The sequence below is a fragment of the Protopterus annectens genome, chromosome 5.part1 (genome assembly GCF_019279795.1).
Source record: "Protopterus annectens isolate FY-2018-M chromosome 5.part1, PAN1.0, whole genome shotgun sequence".
Taxonomy (NCBI): domain Eukaryota; kingdom Metazoa; phylum Chordata; order Ceratodontiformes; family Protopteridae; genus Protopterus; species Protopterus annectens.
The window spans coordinates 668,392,729-668,419,777 of record NC_056736.1 but is presented as its reverse complement, the minus strand read 5'-3'; the positions used below and the strand labels follow the sequence as shown (position 1 = coordinate 668,419,777).

General features: G+C 41.0%; 1 protein-coding gene across 6 annotated transcripts in view; it reads left to right on the top strand.

The window, feature by feature from the left end:
* Positions 1-27,049, top strand: part of WASF3 (WASP family member 3) — a 1,314,000-nt gene that overhangs the window by 516,669 nt on the left and 770,282 nt on the right. For 4 of the 6 annotated variants that reach the window (XM_044073288.1, XM_044073286.1, XM_044073283.1 and 1 more), the window contains one exon: positions 19,766-19,814. The exons of the other annotated variants lie outside the window; for them this stretch is intronic. The gene's annotated coding sequence lies outside the window, so the exon portion shown is untranslated. The remainder of the gene's footprint in view (positions 1-19,765; positions 19,815-27,049) is intronic. 6 annotated transcript variants of the gene reach the window in all.

Genomic DNA, 27,049 nt, shown 5'->3' with positions numbered 1-27,049 from the left:
CTCCCGGTTAACAAATGTAAAATAAATAAATAAATAAATAAAGAGTCCAACTGGGAATTCCTAGACTTGGAGAAAGCATATGACAAGGTCCCAAGAAAAGCTGATTTGGGCAGTACTGCTATGGTTGGAAGATCCAAAAACATTGGTAGAATTAGTGCAGGCTGTGTACAGGGACACAGTGACTCAAGTATGAACAGTGTTGGGTTTCACAGAGGGGTTCCCAGGGGGAGTGGGTGGTACATCAGGCTTCACCTCTGAGCCAACTGTTGTTCATACTGGAGTACATTAGCAAACAAGTCGGAGGGGAAGGATCAACAAAGTTACTGTATGCAGATGATGTGGCATTACAGGTAGATTCTGAGCAAGAACTTCAGTGATGCAACCAGTACTATTGTATAGTACAGAAACCTGGGCAGTAAAGTCAGAGCAGATTAGGAAGCTCAAGTGATGGAAATGAAGTGCCTGAGATGGGTGGTAGGATGCACACTGTAGGACAGATGAAGAAATAAGGACATAAGAGCAGAAGCCAAAGTAGCTTGAGTTGCAAAAAAGATCAAAGAGAACAGATTACGGTGGTTTGGGCACATGGGCAGAAAAGCAGAAGACAGTCTGGTGAAGAAGATTTGGGACAAACAGGAAGAAGATAAGAGGAACTGAGGGCATCTAGAAAAGAGGTGGATGGATTGTGTGAGAGAAGATCTGTGACAGTCGGGCATGCATATCAGAAAAGGCAGGAGTGCAGCAATGACTCTAGAGAGATAGTGACAGTTAACACAACACCCCTGCCCCATGTAGAAAATGGGAAAAAGGGGGTTGATGATGATAACAGGAATGTGATATACTGCAACAAAAGCAAATGAAAAGACACTAAAGGTCCGCAGTGGTGCTGAAAAGAGAAACACAGAAGAAAAATCCACTCAAACCGCCAGGCATAAAATCGTACGAAACACTTTAATAAAATGAGCCAAGTGCAAGTAAAATAAGCACTTTCGGAAATTAATCCCTTCATCAGATTATCAAATACAGATAAAACGTACTGTTTAAATAGCAAACAGCCAATCAACATTCAGCTAAAGGGCGTCCGCCCCTTCAAGATAGGTTTGAGCAGGACGATTCCATTCAAACCAGAGCTTCTATCAGCCCGCAACTCTATAATCCAATGAACTTCACGAGACTTAGTATAATTAACCAGATCTCCTCCTCTTGGATTCTCTCTAATCACCCGTAGCATCAAAAAGTGAGTGTCCATTATGTGATATAAAGGAACGTGTGCAGGAGGGAGTGTATAAATATTTGAGAATTGATGAAGGATCAACAATAAAACATGAACAAATGGGAACAAAACTCAGTAAAGAATATTTTAGAAGACTAAATTAATACTGAAAACAACCTTGACATCTAGGAACAAAGTCCAAGCTATAAACCAGTTTGCTGTTCCTGTTATGACTTACAGTTTGAAGTGATTGTTTGGCCCCAAAGGTATTGGATCAGTTGGACAGGAAAACAAGAAAAAAATGTTGCACGCTTATCAAATGATATATAAAAATTAGTGTATACCAAGATTATGTATTCCTCATTTTGAAGGAGGTATGGACCTCCTCAAAATTGATTACATGTATAGAGCTGCAATCAGAGGACTGCATACATACTTGCTAACTTCACCAGATCCGAACATAGAGAAAGTTTTAAAACACGAGGAGAGCAAGTCTAAGATGACTACCCAGCTTATTTTGGCAGAAGGATATTGTTATCAAGCGGGAATGGAAATCAGACTAGAAGTTGACAAAAATTAGGTAGCAAGTGAATGTGCCAAAAAATAAAAGAAAGAATATAAGAAGGATCAAACGAGATGGAAGGAAATCTGTAAAAGGCATAAATATAGTTGCAAGTACAGAAAACTCTTGGAACAATCTCATGTCAATCAGTATCTGATCAGTACCTGATGCAGAAATGGTTAAGGAGAGGTGAATTTATATCAAAAGATGAAAGATTGATATCGGCGGCCTATGATAGTGGACTACATACACGTTGGTTTACAAAGTCCATTGAACATGTGGGAGAAGCAGACAAATGTAAGTTTTGTAAAACAGAATTTGAAACAGTTTCACACCTTGTTGCTGGTTGTGACATACTAATGGCAGAAGGACTGCATACTGAAAGGCACAATAATGGGGAAAGACTGTTGCACTGAGGATTGTGCAAACATTACAATATTGAAGTTGCTGAGAAGCATTGTAAATGTGAGCCACACAGCATTACAGAGAATGATGATGTTTATATCACATGAGATTACCCATCACCGGCAGTTCAAAAAACAGATGTGAGAAAACCAGATATGTCTATGTAAAAGACAAATTTAGCATTGATCACTGAAATTGCTACAACCAGTGATTGCAGTGTCACAAACAGTATACAGTGGCACAAAGTCATAAAATACCAGGAATGAGGGCAGTGTGGTAGACAGTTCCAATAGTAGTAGGAGCAGTAGGTCTTATAAAAAAGAATTTATAATCATGCTTAGATATGTTACTGATACATATAACTCCATATGAATTACAGAAGGAATCAGTTCTGGGCACATTGCAGTTGCTGCAAAGAGCACTTTTGGCTATCATCAGACATTGAAACAATGTTAATTTCATGAACTTTAATCATACTTTAACTTAGGAATGGGGACCATTCCCGTCATGATACTTGAAACCCAAAAGACTTGGAGAAATTAAACCAAGATCACTATAGTAGTTAAACACAGTTGTGGCACATTTACAGAATCACTGATATCTAGGATTACCCTCCAGCCCCAATCCTCATAGTGATGTCTGTGCTGTGAGGGCACTTTATTTATTTTTGTATCTGATGCCCAGTGTCATCATCCCACCCCTGATCCCCATAGTGATGCCAGTGCTGTGAATGCATTTTATTTCTTTGTATCCCTGGTGGCTGGTGTTTCCCCATCACCGATCCCTGTAGTAATGTCCGTGCCGTGAAGGCACTTTATTTATTTGTATCCCTAGTGGCTAGTGTCCTCCCACCCCAATCCCCATATTAATGTTATCCTTAGTGTCTAGCAGCTGCACTCACCCCCAGACTCCATACCACGGTTGTGGTAGATATTTGAACATGGTCTTTTAGCTGTTTTCAGAAACACAGTGTGGTAGACCCAGCTGTGCTGATCTACACAGATGGGTGAATTCTTGAATCACTTATCATGTAGATGCCTTCCTGGAGGCATTTTGGTGAGAACATTTGGTTAGTCATCATATACATGTTCCCCAGACTGCCTCATTAGCATTCAGAATGGCCATGAGGCCAGCCCTACTCAGTGCTGCAAATTTTTGTGTTAGAGTGCCACTCGGCACTGTGTTAGGCACATGTACATGTACAAGGAGGTGTACACTTTATGGTATCTTCATGAATCCTAGCCATGTGTGCTTGCTTGTTTACTGTATTTGTCTAATTATATATGCGCATGTGTGACTATCATTATTCCTCCCTCCACCAATAAAATTTGTCTGCCTGGCACACAGACTTGTGTAAGACAAGAAGCCTCAGTTTTTGCTGCTCTGTTCCAAAACATTTTGTGCCCTTGGTGTAATGTATTATTTTAATGTACTATGCTCGTAGTCATTTAGTTTACTACAAACACAGATTATTGGTATCATTGGGCTGTATATACACTTGACAAAATGTGTAATCCTAAGCAAGTTTTTGGTCCATAAAAATGCCCCTGGTAGAATACTATGTATCTGCCTTGAGGTGCCCATGTGGGATTAGTGAATTCTGAAGGAAAGCTTTCTCTGGCTGTACATCAGCTCGCTACATCACACAGTATTATAACATTGTTGTTACTGACAACGAAGGTTCAAGGAACTCAACACTAGAAGAAAGACAGCACCAAAAACTGTTCCCAGAACAAACCACGATCCACGAATATGTCACAAAGAACTTCTTTTATTGAAATACAAAACGACGGTTGAGCACTTTCATCTACCCAATGTAGATTTCATCAGAACACTGAATATATCAAACCTTGTCTCTTAAATACTTTAAAATTCCCACCTAAAACACCACCTGACCAATTAAACTACCATTAAGTTTTAAAGACATAAGAACATAGATTTGGTAAAACCCATAAATACAGCCTTCTAAATATCATCAGTATTAATAATGGTTAAAAAATGCCTAAAACAGCATCAAAATTCAGTCATATAATAAAAATTCTCTATCGGTGGAATATGAACCATACCCCAACTCTAATAATACATACTAGATGAATGTTTCATATAAAATATGACAAATGCATGGAGTGCATAAAGGGAACAATATCAAATGTAAGATATAATCCTACAGTAAATACTAATTACATAACAAATACAATATATAGTTATGACCTGCCTAAATATATTGTGCATTACCAAAGTATATAAATGCCTATATTTAACAGTGAAAAATTATTTTATATACATATTTGATTGAGTGTATATGTATATATGTCTCTCTCTGACAAAACTACAACATTGTTAATTTCTTATAAGGGGCTTAGTAGGAATATTTTCATTGATACCTGGTGGAATTGCCGCATTTAGCTTTAACTGCCACTTGATCTCTTTTTCCCCCAAAATTGCCTTGATATTACCCCCCCCTGGGGTTGTTCCTAACTACTTCAAGAATGGCAAATTTGAAGGTGTTACAACCAGCACTACCAGCTAAATGTCTGTATAGTGCATTATTCATATCCTTTTTTATACAATACAAATGATCGTAAATTCTATTACGTAATTTCCTGTCCGTTTTTCCAACATAAAAACTTGGACAGGACATGCACTTTCCTATATAGACAACATGTTGGGTCTGGCAATTTCCCTTACAAAGATAAATCCTACTTCTAATAATATTCTCTAAACTAATACACTCCACTTGTAAAATGGAAGGGCACTGGTTGCAATGTCCACATTGCTTAGTCGCTGTCCTATGGGTGTTCCCGGAATTATCTCTGTGATTAGACCTAATGTCAATAATTTTTTTGAAATTCATCCCTGTTTTATATACATATGTTGGTTTCTCACCCACTCTATCACAAATTCCTTCATCACTAGTAAGAATATTCCAATTACTATCTACAATCTTTCTCACTTCCTCTACGTGATGTCCAAATTGTATTATGTATGACCTGTGATATCCTGATGTACTACATTCATTTGCGCTGGTTGACAATAAACTCTTGCCCAAGATGGGTATATATTTATTACCCCATTCTCGTATAACATATTCGATGATGTCCTTGATCATGGCCTCAGGATAACCTCTCTGTCTAAATAGTTTGCCGATAAAGGCCATCTCAAGAATCATATCTTCCTTTCTGGAGGTCATCCTAGCAGCCCTTATGCATTGCCCCTTTAAAATACTTCTTTTCTGCGTATAGGGATGATTACTGGAAAACTCTAGATAGGCATTGCAAAAAGTGTCTTTCCTATAGATCTTAGACTGAAAAGTGTGTCCATCACTGAATATGTAAGTGTCAAGATAATTTATTCCTGTCTTACTGATGTTATAAGTAAATTGCAAGTAGGAAGTACTACCATTGATGTAATCGATGAAATTCATCAATTTGTCCTCATCACCCTTCCAAAGGATGAATAAGTCATCCAGGTACCTGACATAACAACATATGTACTCCTTCCAGGGTGATTCCAATACAAATTCCTCCTCCCAATCCAATAGGACGAGATTGGCATATATGGGGGCACAAGCAGCCCCCATAGCTACACCCGCTATTTGTTTGTAATACTCCCCTTCAAAGAATATGAAGTTATTATCTAGCACAATATTGATGAATTCTGTTAGTATATCGATCTTGTCCCACTGTAATTGACTGTATTTATTCAGACTGTTAATAAATCGAGTCACCCCATCCACTTTAGGTATGCACGAAAACAAATCCTTTACATCTATGGTAACAAATAATAAATTGGGATCCCATATATCTTGTTTGAACTTCCCTAAAAATTCCCAGGAGTCCTTAATAATGTGTGGTATCGACTTGTAGATATCTTTAACCATTGATCAATGACCTTACCAAATGGAAAGGCCTTGCTATGACTTCCTGAGATAATGGGTCTAAAAGGAGGATCCCTGATGTTTTTGTGTATTTTGGGAATTCCTACTATAGTTGCCATTATGGGGTACTCTACTTTTAAAAAAATTGTACAGTTCAAACGTGATTCGATCATCCAATAGAAATTCTTCTAGATACAGGTCAATTCTTCTATGGGCAATGTTTATCTGATTGATAGAAGTTACTTCATATTGTTCGGAATTGTTCAAAATGTCAAATATTTTGGCAATATAATTATCCATATCATACAATACCACTCCACCCCCCCCTTGTCTGCAGTCATAATCCTAATATTTTGAGAATATATAGAATCTAATAGTTTTTCGACTGCTACATTCCACCGGGAAGAATCACCTGATTTACCACCCCATCAGTGACCCTAATGCCAGTAGGTTCACCTTCCTGTACTAGTAACCCCTGTGGGGATTCCTTGTTCTTCGATCCCCTTGTCTCCATCTGTTTTCTTGCCATTTGTAGTTGCCCTTCCACTTTTTTTCTTGCTCTAAAAAATCTTCCCCATAGCATTCCTCTCTATCAAGATCATTGTACATGTAGTCCACATCATTGCCCCTATCACGTCTGTCAGGGTTAACATTAATTCTTTTGTTCCAATTATAGGCAGTTTCATTTTCATATTGTCTTGTATCCCTTAGAAATTTTTTACATTTTCTATCAAACATTTTTTTACTACTACTTTCTACATAGTGAAATTGCTTAGCATGCAATTTCTCCCACTGTGGGTACAATAAATCATTGATTATAGCAACATTGAGTTCCTCTACATCTTTTAATAGTGTACTCAACTTGTTGTCATTGCAGGATATTATGAACTCCATAAATTGCCTACCAAAACCGTCAAACATTTTATTACAAGTCAATATATTGGTCTCATTTAGTTCTATCCCAATGGGCTGTTTAAAAAAACGTAAACCCATAGGGACAATGCCACAGTCCACACATTTGCGTAAATATAAATTATCCATCTGCAAAGCTTTTATCCGGTTAAGCTTCTTACCGAAGCTAAAAATCATGTCCTTTAAAGTAATGTCTTGTTCTTGTACAGTACTATGTTTCTTATGATTATCCACGGACCGGAAATCATAAGGCAGTTTTAAAAAATTATCTAAATTGAAAGTAAATTTGTTATTCATACCATCCATAGGTTCCGACGTCTTTGGCCTATTGGATGTGGCAGTTTCTTTCATATTTACCAAGTTTGAACCCACTTGGGAAGAATAGGTGCGTGTGGGTTGCATACGTTTAGGTTTAGCCCCTGACAAAACATACACATCCTCCGAAACCTCACCAGATGCAGTAGAAAGATTAAACTGACGCATCTGATTGCCAACGGTTCCGTTACCATAAAAAGTGCCGTTGGACTGTGAATTGTTCCTTTTCAGGGCTTCTTGACCATTTGGAATCTCCTCGGAACTACCACTTCCTATGTCGGAACGTGGTGATGTCATCCCCTCCATTTCAATTTTCTCCGAGGCTGTGTTACGTGAAGTGATAGGCGGTGTCATCATTTCCAACAACCGGGTGATTTCACCCTTTAGAATCACCAGTTCTGAGTGTATTTTGTCCACTTCATCTCTCCTGACAGGAGAGAAGTTGCAGGATATATCCCCAATGGAATCCATTATTAAACTACCATTGAGTTTTAAAGACATAAGAACATAGATTTGGTAAAACCCATAAATACAGCCTTCTAAATATTATCAGTATTAATAATGGTAAAAATAAAAACTCAATGGTAGTTTAATTGGTCAGGTGGTGTTTTAGGCGGGAATTTTAAAGTATTTAAGAGACAAGGTTTGATATATTCAGTGTTCTGATGAAATCTACATTGGGTAGATGAAAGCGCTCAACCTTCATTTTGTATTTCAATAAAAGAAGTTCTTTGTGACATATTCGTGGATCGTGGTTTGTTCTGGGAACAGTTTTTGGTGCTGTCTTTCTTCTAGTGTTGAGTTCCTTGAACCTTCGTTGTTGGTATTTGTCATCAGCCATGGATTCCATTGGGGATATATCCTGCAACTTCTCTCCTGTCAGGAGAGATGAAGTGGACAAAATACACTCAGAACTGGTGATTCTAAAGGGTGAAATCACCCGGTTGTTGGAAATGATGACACCGCCTATCACTTCACGTAACACAGCCTCGGAGAAAATTGAAATGGAGGGGATGACATCACCACGTTCCGACATAGGAAGTGATAGTTCCGAGGAGATTCCAAATGGTCAAGAAGCCCTGAAAAGGAACAATTCACAGTCCAATGGCACTTTTTATGGTAACGGAACCGTTGGCAATCACATGCGTCAGTTTAATCTTTCTACTGCATCTGGTGAGGTTTCGGAGGATGTGTATGTTTTGTCAGGGGCTAAACCTAAACGTATGCAACCCACACGCACCTATTCTTCCCAAGTGGGTTCAAACTTGGTAAATATGAAAGAAACTGCCACATCCAATAGGCCAAAGACGTTGGAACCTTTGGATGGTATGAATAACAAATTTACTTTCAATTTAGATAATTTTTTAAAACTGCCTTATGATTTCCGGTCCGTGGATAATCATAAGAAACATAGTACTGTACAAGAACAAGACATTACTTTAAAGGACATGATTTTTAGCTTCGGTAAGAAGCTTAACCGGATAAAAGCTTTGCAGATGGACAATTTATATTTACGCAAATGTGTGGACTGTGGCATTGTCCCTATGGGTTTACATTTTTTTAAACAGCCCATTGGGATAGAACTAAATGAGACCAATATATTGACTTGTAATAAAATGTTTGACGGTTTTGGTAGGCAATTTATGGAGTTCATAATATCCTGCAATGACAACAAGTTGAGTACACTATTAAAAGATGTAGAAGAACTCATTGTTGCTATAATCAATGATTTATTGTACCCACAGTGGGAGAAATTGCATGCTAAGCAATTTCACTATGTAGAAAGTAGTAGTAAAAAAATGTTTGATAGAAAATGTAAAAAATTTCTAAGGGATACAAGACAATATGAAAATGAAACTGCCTATAATTGGAACAAAAGAATTAATGTTAACCCTGACAGGCGTGATAGGGGCAATGATGTGGACTACATGTACAATGATCTTGATAGAGAGGAATGCTATGGGGAAGATTTTTTAGAGCAAGAAAAAAAGTGGAAGGGCAACTACAAATGGCAAGAAAACAGATGGAGACAAGGGGATTGAAGAACAAGGAATCCCCACAGGGGTTACTAGTACAGGAAGGTGAACCTACTGGCATTAGGGTCACTGATGGGGTGGTATATAGTGTAGGAGACTTCAAAATATATAATTACACACAACACCCTATAAACATTGAACACTTTGATACATTTTCAAAAGGTATGAAATATATTCCTAGAAGGAAGTTTGATCTGGTTGATACTTTAGTCGAGTTCAAGTTATTCTTGAGAAAGATAAATTTGGGTATATTTTTTCAAAATTCATCTGATAAGCATTCAAAAATGGACTGCTTAAAGAAGAAAAGTAATTTTACTCCACCCATGCACAATACCCTATCAGCCTTTGAAAAGGTGGTCAGTAAGAAAATATATGAACTATATGGTAATTTACAAAAATCAGGTGATTCTTCCCGGTGGAATGTAGCAGTCGAAAAACTATTAGATTCTATATATTCTCAAAATATTAGGATTATGACTGCAGACAAGGGGGGTGGAGTGGTATTGTATGATATGGATAATTATATTGCCAAAATATTTGACATTTTGAACAATTCCGAACAATATGAAGTAACTTCTATCAATCAGATAAACATTGCCCATAGAAGAATTGACCTGTATCTAGAAGAATTTCTATTGGATGATCGAATCACGTTTGAGCTGTACAATTTTTTAAAAGTAGAGTACCCCATAATGGCAACTATAGTAGGAATTCCCAAAATACACAAAAACATCAGGGATCCTCCTTTTAGACCCATTATCTCAGGAAGTTGTAGCAAGGCCTTTCCATTTGGTAAGGTCATTGATCAATGGTTAAAGCATATCTACAAGTTGATACCACACATTATTAAGGACTCCTGGGAATTTTTAGGGAAGTTCAAACAAGATATATGGGATCCCAATTTATTATTTGTTACCATAGATGTAAAGGATTTGTTTTCGTGCATACCTAAAGTGGATGGGGTGACTCGATTTATTAACAGTCTGAATAAATACAGTCAATTACAGTAGGACAAGATCGATATACTAACAGAATTCATCAATATTGTGCTAGATAATAACTTCATATTCTTTGAAGGGGAGTATTACAAACAAATAGCGGGTGTAGCTATGTGGGCTGCTTGTGCCCCCATATATGCCAATCTCGTCCTATTGGATTGGGAGGAGGAATTTGTATTGGAATCACCCTGGAAGGAGTACATATGTTGTTATGTCAGGTACCTGGATGACTTATTCATCCTTTGGAAGGGTGATGAGGACAAATTGATGAATTTCATCGATTACATCAATGGTAGTACTTCCTACTTGCAATTTACTTATAACATCAGTAAGACAGGAATAAATTATCTTGACACTTACATATTCAGTGATGGACACACTTTTCAGTCTAAGATCTATAGGAAAGACACTTTTTGTAATGCCTATCTGGAGTTTTTCAGTAATCATCCCTATACGCAGAAAAGAAGTATTTTAAAGGGGCAATGCATAAGGGATGCTAGGATGTCCTCCAGAAAGGAAGATATGATTCTTGAGATGGCCTTTATCGGCAAACTATTTAGACAGAGAGGTTATCCTGAGGCCATGATCAAGGACATCACCGAATATGTTATACGAGAATGGGGTAATAAATATATACCCATCTTGGGCAAGAGTTTATTGTCAACCAGCGCAAATGAATGTAGTACATCAGGATATCACAGGTCATACATAATACAATTTGGACATCACGTAGTTGTAGTGAGAAAGATTGTAGATAGTAATTGGAATATTCTTACTAGTGATGAAGGAATTTGTGATAGAGTGGGTGAGAAACCAACATATGTATATAAAACAGGGATGAATTTCAAAAAAATGATTGACATTAGGTCTAATCACAGAGATAATTCCGGGAACACCCATAGGACAGGGACTAAGCAATGCGGACATTGCAACCAGTGCCCTTCCATTTTACAAGTGGAGTGTATTAGTTTAGAGAATATTATTAGAAGTAGGATTTATCTTTGTAAGGGAAATTGCCAGACCCAACATGTTGTCTATATAGGAAAGTGCATGTCCTGTCCAAGTTTTGATGTTGGAAAAACGGACATGAAATTACGTAATAGAATTTACGATCATTTGTATTGTATAAAAAAGAAGGATATGAATAATGCACTATACAGACATTTAGCTGGTAGTGCTGGTTGTAACACCTTCAAATTTGCCATTCTTGAAGTAGATAGGAACAACCCCGGGGGGGGGGGGTAACATCAAGGCAATTTTGGGGGAAAAAGATCAAGTGGCAGTTAAAGCTAAATGCGGCAAGTCCACCAGGTATCAATGAAAATATTCCTACTAAGCCCCTTATAAGAAATTAACAATGTTGTAGTTTTGTCAGAGAAAGACAGACATATATACATATACACTCAATCAAATATGTATATAAAATAATTTTTCACTGTTAAATATAGGCATTTATATACTTTGGTAATGCACAATATATTTAGGCAGGTCATAACTATATATTGTATTTGTTATGTAATTAGTATTTACTGTAGGATTATATCTTACATTTGATATTGTTCCCTTTATGCACTCCATGCATTTGTCATATTTTATATGAAACATTCATCTAGTATGTATTATTAGAGTTGGGGTATGGTTCATATTCCACCGATAGAGAATTTTATTATATGATTGAATTTTGATGCTGTTTTAGGCATTTTTTAACCATTATTAATACTGATAATATTTAGAAGGCTGTATTTATGGGTGTTACCAAATCTATGTTCTTATGTCTTTAAAACTTAATGGTAGTTTAATTGGTCAGGTGGTGTTTTAGGCGGGAATTTTAAAGTATTTAAGGGACAAGGTTTGATATATTCAGTGTTCTGATGAAATCTACATTGGATAGATGAAAGCGCTCAACCTTCGTTTTGTATTTCAATAAAAGAAGTTCTTTGTGACATATTCGTGGATCGTGGTTTGTTCTGGGAACAGTTTTTGGTGCTGTCTTTCTTCTGTTGTTATTACTGATTTAAACAGTTCAAACATCAGATAATACAGTAAGCATATTGTTGAAAACTCTTTTGTAGTGCATGAAGCATGGTGATTATGCTCTAATATTCAGAAAAAGACAAACCAATTAAGCACCAGAGCGATGAACAAACTGATCTTAACAAATGTTAGGCACCCGCTACTTAAGTTGTTAAGGTCGGGTCTAGTGCTCGGCAGTATAATCTGCCTGCTGTCCTTACTGGTAACGCTCCCCTAATTACTTGTAATAAATGTAAAAAGTGTCTAGAGTCACAGGCCATATTAGCAAACATTTTCTGAAGTATACAAACCCTAAAACTGAAATGTATGTCATTATTTAATGACTTTAGTTCTCAGTGGTTTGTCCAAAAAAACAAAAATGTTATGAGGAACAGACCAAAAATATGAAGCAGTAATACGGACATTCTGCAAATATGTAGTCTATTGAGAGTCATGGAGGTGACTTAATTACACTGCCTGTCTGACAGTGTCCCCTAAGTGTTTTATGCCTTTGAAAGCCGTTACAACACTTAAGAGTTTTTTCCTTCCTGTAACTAGTAGTACATGGAACAGATAAAGCTCCATGCACTACAAAGAATTATGTTAGTGTCATGGATTATCATGGATTTAATTATGTGTTCTTCACATGGATTCCAAGTGTTACCGCCAGGTGAATTTCTTGGCATCCATGTCTCATAATATACAGGTTATGATTGGCGACCTGATCATAATCTCCTATGCTGCCTTTAAGAACATAGGAAAGCAAAAAGAAGCACAGTGCTGGCCTGGCTCAGTAGCTCAGAGGAATGGAGTTCTGAGTGTTTCCGGTTTTACAGTTCATTTAACAGCTCCAGCACTGCAGAAGCTGGGTATGGAGAGGGAGCAATGAGGTGTCTTGTTCTGCTTGTCCCTCATGTGTGTTTGTGGGTGTGTGATTGCATGTGGGGGGTAGTGGGCATACAGGGAAGGTGTTATTTTTCCAGTGGACACTGGAGAAGCCACCTCCCACTCATTGTACTTGGTGGACAGGGCTGCCTGCTGGCACTGTCCCTTGCGGAAGTGAGGGACATCCAGCATGGACAATCATTTCCGTCCCCATTATCTTGCAAAGGCCAGAGACATGTTGGAATGTAGGGCAGCAAAACTACCTGAATGATTGCCCTCCTTATCTGGCTGTCACCTTCAGTAATGAGTGAATTAACAGTTCATTGGCTAAGGGGGCTGATGGCAAGCAAACAAAAAAAAAAAGAATAATTGTGTCTGCAGTTCATCTGCTTGAAATATGTGTTTAGTATTCCCAGTAATGGTATGCATAGCCTCCTGTATGTGGGCATAAGCAATCTGAAACAGGAACAGTTATCTAGCTATACACTACCAGACTCAAACTGATACAATACTAAAGGACCTGTACAGTAACCAGGAATAGGAAGTGCTTGACCCACTTTGGTCAAATGGGAGCAAGCATTATTCTTCATCAAGGTCTGAGATACACAGGAATGGCTGTTCTTCAGCATTATTGCAGGAGAAAATGAGAGAGAGAAAGTTATAGTTGGTATATTAACCTCACAAAACACCCAGACACCCAAACAACTACCACCTCACGACCCAACACATAGACCACACAGTCAGAGTGTCAAACAGTCACAGCCCTTAAGGCCAAACAAAATGCCAGACACACTTGTCATTGGTGATTCCATAGTCAGACACACTGACGTCCCGCTCACCAGACTGAGTAAGGAGAAGGTCACAGTAAGCTGCCTGTCGGGCGCTAGAATCCGCCACATAACGCAAGCACTCAGGTCTCTCAACAGCAGGTACAAGTATGACTCAGTCATTGTCCACGCTGGTGTCAACGACCTGAGACATACCTCCTTGGACTACATGAAAAGGGACATCGAGGAGCTCTCTGATTATGTAGCCCAGGCAGGTATGACCCTGACCTTGAGCAGTATCCTACCTTCACCTAGAATGATGCCACAATACAGTGATAAGATGATCAGCTTTAATAATTGGCTTAAATTCTGGTGTCATTCAAAGGGGATCCAATGTCTGTCTGCCTGGGATGACATGCTGGACAAGCCACGCTGCTTTGCAAGGGACGGCTTGCACCTGTCACCGCTGGGCTTCCGGATATTGGCAAAGGCTCTTGCCACCCCATAGTGCCTTTTTTAGGCAAGGCTCAAATTCTAAACCTACCACCCTAGAACACCAAAAAGGAAAAAAACTAAGGGTAATGCTGCTCAATGCCAGAAGTCTCAATCTCAAGATGCACGCACTCGAGGCCCTTCTCAATATGGAGAACATCGATGTCTGTGCTGTGACAGAAACCTGGTTTAAGGCTTCTGAGAGCACCCCAGCACTAACAGGTTTCACCTCATATCATGCGTTCCGGCCCCAAAATCCGGACAACACCAAGAAAGGAGGGGGGGTGTCCATATTCATAAAGGACACCCACACCTCAAGGTTGGTGGCAATGCACGATGCATCGGAGACCATCCAGGTGCAATTAACCATAGGCAAGACTGCTCTGCAATTTGTAGCATGTTACAGGCCACCCTCTCAAACTCAGGAACCTCACATGGCCTTCCTGAAAACATTGGAGGGATAAATGTATCTCCAAACACCATCATACTAGGTGACTTCAACTACCCTAATATAGACTGGGAACACTACTCAAGCCCGAACACTCTAACCCAAAGATTCCTGGAGTTCATAAACTCAAATGCCATGGAACAACTAGTCACCATCCCCACAAGAGGAGAAAACATACTTGATCTCATCATCACGAACATGGGATCAAAATGTTCAACACCGAAGTATACCCCTCACTGGTGAGATCAGATCATAAACTAATCTCGCTGGAGGTCCTCATCCCGCCCCACCTGAAACAAAAAGACCACAGTGAAAAACTTCTCAAAAGCCGATTTCACACTTCTAAAAACTAGTGTGGTCTCCTTTAAGGCCCCTGAGCCAGTGGTAAACATTACTCAAACCGCTGAATCACTTACAAATGCCTTCTACCAGCACCTACAGGACTGCATGGATCAGGCAATCCCAAACAAAACTAAGACTCTCTGTACCAAAGGTAAGCGTCCAGTCTGGTGGACCCCAGCCATAAACAAGCTCTACAACAAAAGGAGGAAGCTACTACAAGATAGAGCAAAATCCTTGAAAGGTAAGACACCTTTGATCATTATAAGTAAAATCTAAGAGCTCTCATAAAATCATCCAAGGCAAATTTTGAGAGAAAAATCGCCAAGGACTCTAAAGACAATCATAAGGCCTTCTTTAGCTATGTTAGAAACCTAGGAGGAAACTCCCAGATATGCTCAGAATTAGTTCAAAATGATGTGAAAATTACTGAACCTACACACATTGCCAACATACTGGCTGACAGGTTCAGTGCAAACTTCTCCCAAAAGGAGAGATATCTATTCCAGAGGATTGTAGCCCCCAAACATCTCAAACGCCCAGGTGAGAACTGCCCTCACTAAGGCAAAAAACACAGCATCCATGGGACCGGATGGTGTCCCTGGCTGTGTGCTTCACGAACTCAACGAGGAATTAAACCCACAGTTAGGACAGCTGTTTAATCTTAGCCTCACCTCAGGATACGTACCCAAGGAGTGGCGACGCGACTGTGGTCCCACTTCATAAGGGCGGTGCCTCCACAGACCCTGGAAATTACAGCCCCATTAGCTTGACAAGCCTTATCTGCAAAGCCATGGAGAGGATCATAATGGAACTCATAAATAAAGACATAGGGAACTTGCAGACTTTGGATCCAACCCAGTTTGGCTTTGTCAAAGGCAGATCCTGCCTCTTAAACTTGGTTGACTTTTCGAGACAGTCACCAAGGCCATTGATGAGGGAAAGGCAGTCCATACAGCCTACCTCGACCTGGCAAAGGCCTTCGACACAATACCCCACTCAGGTATCATCGAAAAACTCATCAGCTTGAATGTAAACCCATACATCACAAGATGGGTTGCAAACTGGCTAAGTGACAGAACCCACAGGGTCAGAGTTGCTGGAACCATGTCAGACTCAAAGCCTGTCACAAGTGGTGTCCCACAGGGCTCAGTCCTGGGTCCACTCTTGTTCGGCATCTACTTTTCTGAAGTACAAGCAAACACAGGAGGGTTATGGCTGACAAAGTTTGCAGATGACTGCAAACTGGGCCATAGTCGAAAACACATCTGACACAGATATCCTCCAGAAGGGCCTCACAGAAATGGATAACTGGTGCCAGAGCCATGGCCTGAAGTTAAACGCCAAAAATGCATAGTCATACCCTTCGGGAAAAAGGTTACCCCTAGCTACCATATAGGTGGCAATCCACTGAGCACAGAAAAAGTCATCAGGGATCTGGGGACCCAGGTTGACAGTAGCCTTCGTTTGACACTCATGTTGCTAAAGTAGTTAGGAAAACCTTCTATATCGCCCACCTGATCATGAAGGGATTCACATCTAGATCAAGGAGGTCATCGTCCCCTGTACTCATCACTCATTAGACCTATGATTGAGTACAATGCCCGTTCGAATGTATCTGACCAGACACCTGCTGCAGCTTGAAAGGCCCCAAATGTTCCTCACCAAACGGATAAAGGGTCTCAAAATATGTCTTATGCTGCCCGACTGAAAGAACTCCAGCTCTATTCAGTCTCATACCGCTTGCTCAGAGGTGACCTGTGCCTGACATATAAGGCCATGTCAAACCCAGATTTGATGAATATGCTTCACCTCAAAAAATCTAGATCCCTCAGAACCACAAGGCGGAGACTTAAACCTTGACACGGTTATAAATAGAACGTGCTGGAGGGACAGATTCATCACCCAGAGACTCCCTATGCTGTAGAACAAAATCCCGGTACATGTGAGGCAGAGCACCTCTCTGGCCTTGTTCAAGAGAAATCTTGACCAATGGATGGGAGATCGCAGATATACCCCAGGGATTACTTCAGTGTCACTGCTTGACAGAGGCACAGCAAAATGATAGGCATAGTTTTTATTCAAACTAAAGGGGTGGCGAAAGCCACATAACTATGGGCTAGGCTTATAACTGCCCTTGGGCAGATAGCCTAGTATGAACCTATGAACCTATGAACCTATGAAAAACTATGGTTTAGAAATAATTTCTGAGGTTATTATGCATCCACCTCTAACTTATGTCTTTTCTGACTAAACACCAAGTTCTTACCCTACCCAACATCTATTCTAACCAGGATGTAGCACCATAACAGCTCTACTCTCATTCTTAGAAACTGTCAATCAAGCCCGAGATTCTGGAAACTTGGTATCCACAGTGTTCCTAGATCTCTCTAAAGCATTCGATACTGTTTCCCATATGCACCTTCTAAGTCACCTCTCAAACCTAAATCTTTCCCAAAACACTCTTTCCTGGTTCTCAAGAGCTCAGGCTGTGAAATGGAAAAAAGGCACCTCACATTTCTTACCCACCCCTACCGGAGTACCACAGGGGTCCATCATCAGACTAATGCTGTTTAATATCTTTATCAATAACTTTCACTCTGCTATTCCTAATGCCAAAGTCATCCAATATGCAGATGACTTTACACTTGTCTGCTCTGCTTCTAACCTTCCCGAACTCCTATCTAAAACTCAGACTGCCTTCTCAACTACTGAGATCTGGATGCGCCAAAGTCACCTTTGTCTCAATGCTAACAAATCTAAAATACTACTATTCACACCCTCAGAATCTTTCTCTTTTGATAAAAATTCCTTCCAAGTCCTTAGCCAAAGTAACTCTCTGATCGAAGTTGTTCCATTTGCCAAACTACTCGGTGTAATTATAGATGAACACCACAAGTTCGACATCCATATTCAGCAAAATATAAAGAAAACTCCTCTTACCTCCTTCCCTCCCTTCTGTATGGCACCCCACTACTAACTAACCTGTCCTCTTCCATCACTTTCAAACTTTAAAGCTGTTATAACAAAATTTCTAAATTTGCCACCAAAGCCAAACATTTCACTCATCACTGTGTTACCCTCCAATCCCTCAACTGGTTAGAACTCACAAATTACCTGGACTTCCTCCAGCTCACTACAGCACATAAACTAATATTTAATCCATCCAAATGCCTCGCTCTAACATCTTTCCCTCATACACTCCAAATAGAACTCTCAGATCTGAACACCAAAACTTAATTACTGTGCACAAACCTAAATGTTATGCTGGACAACTTCTCCTCTCCTTCTTCTTAGGTAAGAAGTGGAGCTCTCTGCCTTCCACACTAAGGACAATGTTAAACACAAACAACTTCAAAACTCAGCTTTACACCTATCTCTCTTCCAAATGGAAATGTAACTGCATTCTCCCTACCTAGAACTCTTTAACAAACCCCCCTGGGAGGGTATCCTCCTGAGTTCCTAAGGACTTTATAGCTGGCTATAACCTTCTGTAGCTAATTCCCATACGATCTCTTACACTCTGTAAATATTGTAAATAGCTTTTGACTTTTGACTTTAACTGTGTGAATTTGTTAGAATGTAGCTGCACAATATTTTTCCATTATGGGCAATATTACTCATACTTTGTATTATTTGATATGTATTTGTACTTGTACTTTTATTTTTATTGGACTGCTATCTTTACTGTAATCTGTTTCATGGAGCTTTGCTCCCCGGGCCTCCAATGAAAATGGGCTCTCTGGGCCCAGTCGACTTCCTCGGTAATCAAACTGGACGTAAATAAAATAAATACCTTGTTTAAAGGTTTTATGAGTTTCACTTCTAGTTGCTTCTCCAGATGTATCCTGCTTGATGCTCAAAACAGCATTTTTTTAAGTATAACATAGCAGCATGTATCCTGTCTAATACATTTAGGAATTATTTACATATTATGTAGGAGGTCAAGCAAAGTATACATGGGAAAACAAAAGACTATAAATGTAGAACATAAAGCCAGTGACCAGGATAAGCTATTAGTGTTCATAATTAAATTTTGCACTATGGGCTTGTTTGGTGTTTTTCTGTCTCATAATCTATTTTCTTTCTTCATGTCTTTTACTAGTCCAAGTCCACATTTGGTATGTGTATGATTTTTTTTTTTAATTAGGCAAAGTAGACACCTGCTTCCTGGAAGATCGTGTTTTCAAAATTTGTCTGTTAAATGAGCCTGGTGTGTGTGTGTGTGTGTGTGTGTGTGTGTGTGTGTGTGTGTGTGTGTGTGTGTGTGTGTGTGTGTGCGTGTGTGTGTGTGTGTGTGTGTGTGTGTGTGTGTGTGTGTGTGTGTGTGTGTGTGTGTGTGTGTGTGTGTGTGTGTGTGTGTGTGTGTGTGCATGTACGTGTTTGTGATCATCCATTGGTAACAAGTGTGATTTTAATTTGCATAGTGATTCATATTTTAATTTATTAACTCTGATTTAGATTTTGTGATTTGCTGTTGTATATTTTTCTTTTTCTTTTTAGACTGTATTGAAGATTTTTTGAGGTTACCCAATTCTTCACTGTGTAATCTGTAAGTATTTGGTTTGCATTTCTCTTATATTAACAGCTTAGCAAGATATTGCAACTCTTGAAGTATACTAGATGTTTATATAACATTGCACATTGTTTCATTTTTTTTTTTTAATGAAGGTTTATATGTAGCATAGAAAATGAAAATGTTAGAATTTTAAGTTGTAAAGCTGAATTATTTGCATATATTTTTAATGGGACTGTTTTTGTCCCTACCATGATCTACTAACTACTGTATCACCATGACCTGTTTCATATTCTCCTCTACAACCTTTTATTCATGGGAGGGCTCCTGATGAATCCTGCTTGACCCTGTAATTGGACTGTTGCTTCCCAATGGAGAGCGTGACCTCACAGTCTGTATCACCTAGGACAGACAGCTCCCCTTTTTGCATACACTCTGAAGGTCTAAGAGAAGCTTGCAAATCCTGTTATAACCTAGCAGGGTTGGCTCTTCCTCACCAGGGAGAAAATGAATACCCAGTCAGTGATCTATGAGATAGCTAGTCCCCCTTATTGAGTTGCCAAGGGGGGAGTACCAGGCATCATACGTACGCCACAAAGATGTTATGCAAATGAAATCCCTAACTAGGCAGAGCGAGTATAATGCATGGCTCACCACCCATGTCAGCTTGCTCTTGCTTTCCTCTTGCTACCAATGTAGCATGCCTGCAACTTGGTAGACATGCTGAGGTCTTCACCAGTGTGCATCTGTGTTTGCAGGCAACTTCCACCTTCCCCTCCAGTATAGACATGCCCATCCTCACTGCCAGTGCTTCAGGTGGTAGAGCTGCTAATTAAGCTGAGGTCATCCAGGCTGAAGTCAGGGATCTATCCCCTGCTGTACTGCAGTGGCATTGTTTGCATAATTTCATGATAGTTTTTGTTTATTTTAACTGTTATTGTGAGTGTCAGTTGATGTTCTTCTTTAGGGCAGTCTCAATTAACAAATACTAAAAATAGAATACCCAGCTGTTAACTGGCAGCCCCAATAATACAATCCAGAGCCGATGCTCTTCGTGTTTCACTGTTGCAGTCATCACATTTGGGTTATCCCTGCCATGGTAGCCCTTGGCCAGCCCGAATACCAGAGACCTAGTATTTCTGCGGCAGTTGCTGTCCCTTGAGGACTGACATCAGGTCATCAGTAGTATAAAGTAAGGCAGCCGACGCCATTACATCAGTCTTTCTTGCTGTGGAGCCCGAAACAGAAGCAGATGTTCATCGTGCATACAGCTGCAGTCCTTACATATGGGGTTCTCCTGCCGTCAGGTGGGTCCTCGGTCGGCCGAATTCCAAAGTCTAGGTCCGGCGTCGGTTGTCGTCGCTTCTTCCCTGACGACAGTGCGACAGGGGTATAAAAGAACCAGCCGACGCCATTTTCCCCAGTTTTTCTTGCTGCGCGGTGCCCGAAGCAGAAGCAGTTCGCAAGTGCCGGTCGGCCAGCTCCTGAGATTACGAAAATTTGGATACCGAAGACTTCTTAAAAGCTAAGTACCCCGTTGGGGAACCTTTCCTTGCCTCAGACCGATGTCAGACAAAGTTAATAATTGTATTTCTTGTGGGAAGCAAATACCGCATAAGGATTTCCATTCCCCCTGTATACCTTGTTTAGGCCCTGACCACGAGGTTTCGGCCTGCTGCTTTTGTGCTACATTCAACAAATGCACTATTAAGCGTCAGGCGGAGTTTGCCCAGCATTATTTTGGAAAAGCATTTAACCATACTATGTCGTCGGATACTCCGACTCCGGTTTTGTCTAAAAAACGAAAAGACAAGGACCGGCACTCGAGGTCCACGGCCTCTACCGACACCACGCCAAAGCCGGCTACACGTGGTCCGGTTCTCAGTGAGGTGCCTACGCAGCCCCTGCCTACCGACGACCTGCCTTTGACGGTGTCTCCTGTACCTGAGGTCGCGGGCTCCTCGGCCCACACCCCGACTACAGATACCGAAGCCACTGTCGGAGTTGAAACTCAGAATGTGGACAGGTCCACCTCCACTCAAGGTGTCTTCAGACCTTCCTCTTCTTTTTCTATCAAGGCTTTCACTAAGTCTAAAGCAACCACGCACTCTAAGAGACCAGCTGCACAGGGCCCATCCCCAGGCCTCATGCCTAAGAAACAGATGCTTAAAATGGCTGGGGATTTAATTACTCTTATCAGAGGTTCTCAGCCCCCTCCAGACAAAAGGCCTAGAGTGGAGGAAGATTCCCCCTCCTCTGATCAAGGCTCCATTATTTCAGAGAACTCTGATGATCAGGAACATTCTTACTCCCCTTTTGAAGACTCTGATGCGGAGGAGTCCATTCCTTCTGTATCCCCCCCTGAGGATTACTCATTTGGGGAAACTTTGCATACCTTAAGGGAACACTTCCACTGGGAAGGCCAGGATTATTCTGATTCCAAGAAAAGGCTCAGGGAATTTCTTTTGCTTCCTCAGCACAGGCCTTTGGCTATACCTCCTGTCTTGGACATTCTAGATGATGTTTACTCGGAGGCCTGCCTTAACCCGGATTCTCTACCTCCAGCTCCAGTTAAGTCCGACAGGTACTACAGGGTCCCTGACTCACACCAATTTCTATACAAGAGCCATGCTGCTGACCCAGAAACCATCTCACAGGGCCCCAAGGGAGTTAAGGCCTCCATTGCTAAGAATCCTTTGGCTTTCGAGAGAGATTCCAGATCCTTAGAAAGGTGGGGAAAAAAGGTTTATACCTCGGCTACCTTATCTATGAGGGCCTTAAACTGTCAGTTTCATATGCTAAAATACCAACAGTTTATGTTATCACAATTGAAAAGTAAAATGTCACAACCTGAACAACCAGATTTGAAGGAGTTGCAGGACTTGATACATAGTGCAGAACAAGTGGGTAAGCATACCTTACAATGTGGTTTTGATGCTCTAGAGGCCTCATGCAGAGCTGCTGTTACAGGATCAGTCATACGTAGGCATGCCTGGCTTAAGGAACAAGCCTTACCTGATCATGTCAAAGCTAAATTACTAGATGCTCCTCTTCAAAAGGATGTACTATTTGGTTCTAATGCTGAGGAGGTATTAAGGAAAATGGAGGAAAAGGCTAAATCAATGCAAACTGTAAAAGAATTTCTACAGGTACAGCCCCCACGTTTTAGTAGAAATTGGCCTTCCAAAAACTGGTCCTTTCCTGCCACAGACAGACCCCAAAGAGGCAGATACAGGCGCCCGAGGGGCAGAGGACAATCCCAAGGATCGTACAGAGGCAGACAATGACAAGCTCCTACACAAAGAGGTGGTGAGGACAAACCCAATGACTTTCCACTTTGCATGCCAACCAGATCTCAAATGGCAGCCCCCTTGGGAGGAAAGCTGGCATTATTTTCAAAAAATTGGCATACTGTCACAAAGGACAAATGGATCCTGGACATTATAAACAGAGGCTACAAATTCCATTTTCACACCCTTCCAAAAATGAGAGGCATGCCAAACCTGCCACACAATCAAAGGGCAGAGGCACAAAGGCTAATTACAGATCTCAAAAACATGAAAGCTATTCAAGAGGTACCTATGCACGAACAAGGTCAAGGGTTTTATTCCAGGCTATTTCTGGTGCCAAGGAAGGGAAAAGATTGGAGACCTATTCTGGATCTATCCATCCTAAACACATTCCTACTCATACCAAAATTCAAGATGCTCACTCTACAGCAGCTTCTTCCCATGCTGGGCAAGGAGTCTTGGCTGGTAACATTGGACCTCAAGGAGGCATACCTGCATGTCCCAATCAGACAAAATTGCAGAAGATACCTCAGATTTCTTGCAGGTTCAACTCATTATCAATTCTCTGCATTGCCCTTTGACTTATCTACTGCGCCCAGAGTATTCATGAAATGCCTGGCATCAGTAATTGCCTACTGCAGACTTCAAGGGATACAAATATATCCCTATTTGGACGACTGCCTGATCCAAGTGGACAGCAAACACATCCTTCAGAAACATCTGGCTTATGTAATAATGTTATTGAACTCTCTGGGATACACAGTCAACAAAAAGAAATCAAGACTAATACCCTCTCGGAAGATAATTTTCCTGGGTGCCAACTTGGACACAAACACCCAGATGGCCTACCTCATGCCAGAAAAGCAGGGGCAACTAATTCAGTACTTCAGAACACTAGCAAATTGCACCAGGCTTACTGCAAGGAAAATCCTGCAGGCTCTGGGATTCATGGCATCTTGCATCTTACTAATCCCATGTGCAAAGCTGCATATGAGGAAACTACAATGGTACCTGAAAAACATATGGTCTCAACACAGCCACAGTTTGGAAACAATAATACCACTAATTCCATGTCTGCAAAAGGAATTTCTGTGGTGGGCTCAAGCATGCCAAACAAACACAGGTCTCCCTTTCAGCAAGCCTCAAGCAACTCAAGTCATCACAACAGGCGCCTCGGACTACGCCTGGGGGGCGCACATGACAGATCGGTGCATTCAGGGCAAATGGTCCCAAAAAGAAATGCACCTTCACATCAATCAAAAAGAAATGCTAGCAGTAATAAATGCTATTATAGCTTTCAAGAACTTTCTAAAACCAGGCCATCTATTGATAAGAACGGACAACACCACAGTTATGTGGTGCATAAACAAGCAGGGAGGGACACATTCTTACCCCCTATGCAGACTGACCATGTCACTTTGGAACACGGCCATGGACTTACAAATGGAACTACAAGCACAGTACTTGCCAGGTAAGGAAAACATGCTGGCAGACAACCTAAGCAGGATAATGACAGATCCACACGAATGGAAGTTGCATCCAAAAGTTTTTACAGAAATAATCCAAGAATGGGGAAGACCAGACATAGATCTATTTGCCTCCCACAAAAATCATCGATTGACAAAATTCTGCTCAAGGATCTACCATCCAGGGCCTGGAGAGTGGACGCTCTCTCTTTCAGCTGGACATCAATGACAGTTTATGCCTTTCCACCTCTTCCTCTGCTGCCCAAAGTTCTATTGAAGACCAGAGCAGACAGACCAAAGATGATCCTCATTGCTCCGGACTGGCCAAGGCAACACTGGTACCCACTCCTGAGGAGCCTGACACATTCCCCACCATGGACCCTGCCTCTAATGCCTCTTCTTCTGACTCAACACAGCTTCAAAACTCTTCACAGTCAGCTAAAAACTCTCAATCTAGCCGCATGGAAGATTCCTTAGCATCACAGCAGGCCCTACTCTCCAAGGAGGTGCAGGATGTAATTTTGGGGGCCAGAAGGCCATCAACTAGAAAAGCTTACTCCGCAAAATGGAAACGTTTTTGTGTCTGGAATGAGAAAAAGGGCCAGGACCCTGGAAAACTGAATTTACCACAAATGCTACAATATTTGACAGAACTGCTAAGCAGTGGACTTTCTTTCTCCTCTATCAAAATCCATGCCTCAGCCATTTCTGCAGAATACAACACTGATCCACCTTTATTCTCTCACCCTCTCATAAGACAGTTCCTCAGAGGGGTTAAGAATTTGAGACCTCCAAGGAAACAACCAATGCCTGCTTGGGATCTTAATTTCATTCTGGAAAAACTCACCCTGCCTCCTTTTGAGCCAGCTGCTTCAGCAGATTTGCAATACTTGTCCTGGAAAATAGCTTTCCTTCTGGCTATCACCTCAGCTCGTAGGGTTTCAGAATTACAGGCTGTCATGGCTGTCCAGCCTTTTATCATCTTCCATCAGGACAGAGTTTCCTTACGAACCAACCCGTCCTTTATGCCTAAAGTGGTATCCAGGGTAGCCTTAAATCAGGCCATACACTTACCTACTTTTTATCCTAATCCTCAAAACAAAGGGGAGAGATTGCTACATTCCTTGGACATCCACAGACAACTGCGTTATTATTTGGACAGAACAAAGCCTTTCAGAAAATCAGAACAGCTCTTTGTGGCCTATGCAGTAGGAGCTCAAGGAAAACCAATTTCCAAACAGACCATTTCAAAATGGATAGCCCACTGCATACGTTTTTGCTATTCTTTTCATGGCAAAACTGTACCTACAGGCATTAGAACTCATTCCACCAGGGCCACAGCCACCTCTACAGCCTTTCTCAGAGGAGTTCCTACCAAGGATATCTTGGAAGCAGCCACTTGGAGTTCTGTGCATACCTTCTCCAAGCACTACAACTTACCATTATACTCCAAATCTGGAGCAGGCTTTGCCACTGCAGTCTTGCAGGGCATTTTGGCTCCTCCTAACTACACCTAATGCCTACCACCCCTTTCTTAGCTTTGGGATTCTACCCATATGTAAGGACTGCAGCTGTATGCACAATGAACATAGTACAGTTTTGTACCTACCATAAATGTAGATGTTTGAGTGCTAATACAGCTGCAGTCCAGGTTTCCCTCCCTCCTTCCCCTCTAGGGGTATTCTTTTATGGTGTATTTGCTTGCAACTACTGTTTTTTGATTATATTGCATTGCATTATTACCTAATTTTATGTATTGCCTTCCTTCTGGGGGCACCTGACATCTGGGGCAAGAAAAACTGAAGAAAATGGCGTCTGCTGGTTCTTTTATACCCCTGTCGCACTGACGTCAGGGAAGAAGCGACGACAACCGACGCCGGACCTAGACTTTGGAATTTGGCCGACCGAGGACCCGCCTGATGGCAGGAGAACCCCATATGTAAGGACTGCAGCTGTATTAGCACTCGAACATCTACATTTATGTTAGGTACAAAACTGTACTTTCTCACGAGTGCCTTTCAGCCGCTACCTGAGTTTTCGTCTACCGAATTAAAGTTGAAGTCTTCTAAAGCTAAGTACCCCTTGGGGGATCCTTTTTTTCTTGCACTAACTGATGTCAGAAAAAGTTAATAATTGTCTTGCCTGTGGAAAACAAATACCACACCAAGACTTCCACTCTTACTGCATCACTTGTTTAGGCCCAGACCACGACGTCCCTCATTGTTGCTTCTGTGCTTTGTTCAACACCAGAACTGTCCGTCGTCGGGCCCTTATTGTAGCTAGATATTTTAACTTAGAGTCCTCAAATTCTGATATGTCTTCTGTAAGCCATCCAACAGCAGATCTTCCAAAAAAACGTAAAGATAAAGACAGAGACAGACCGTACGGGTCCAAACCTACCGACAACGCTTCTGTTAAGATAGTCATCAGTTCTCCAGTCCTCGGTGAGGTGCTTTCGCAGCCCCTGATGCCCGTTTCTGTTGACTCGCAGGCCACTACCGAGACCCTTTCAGAG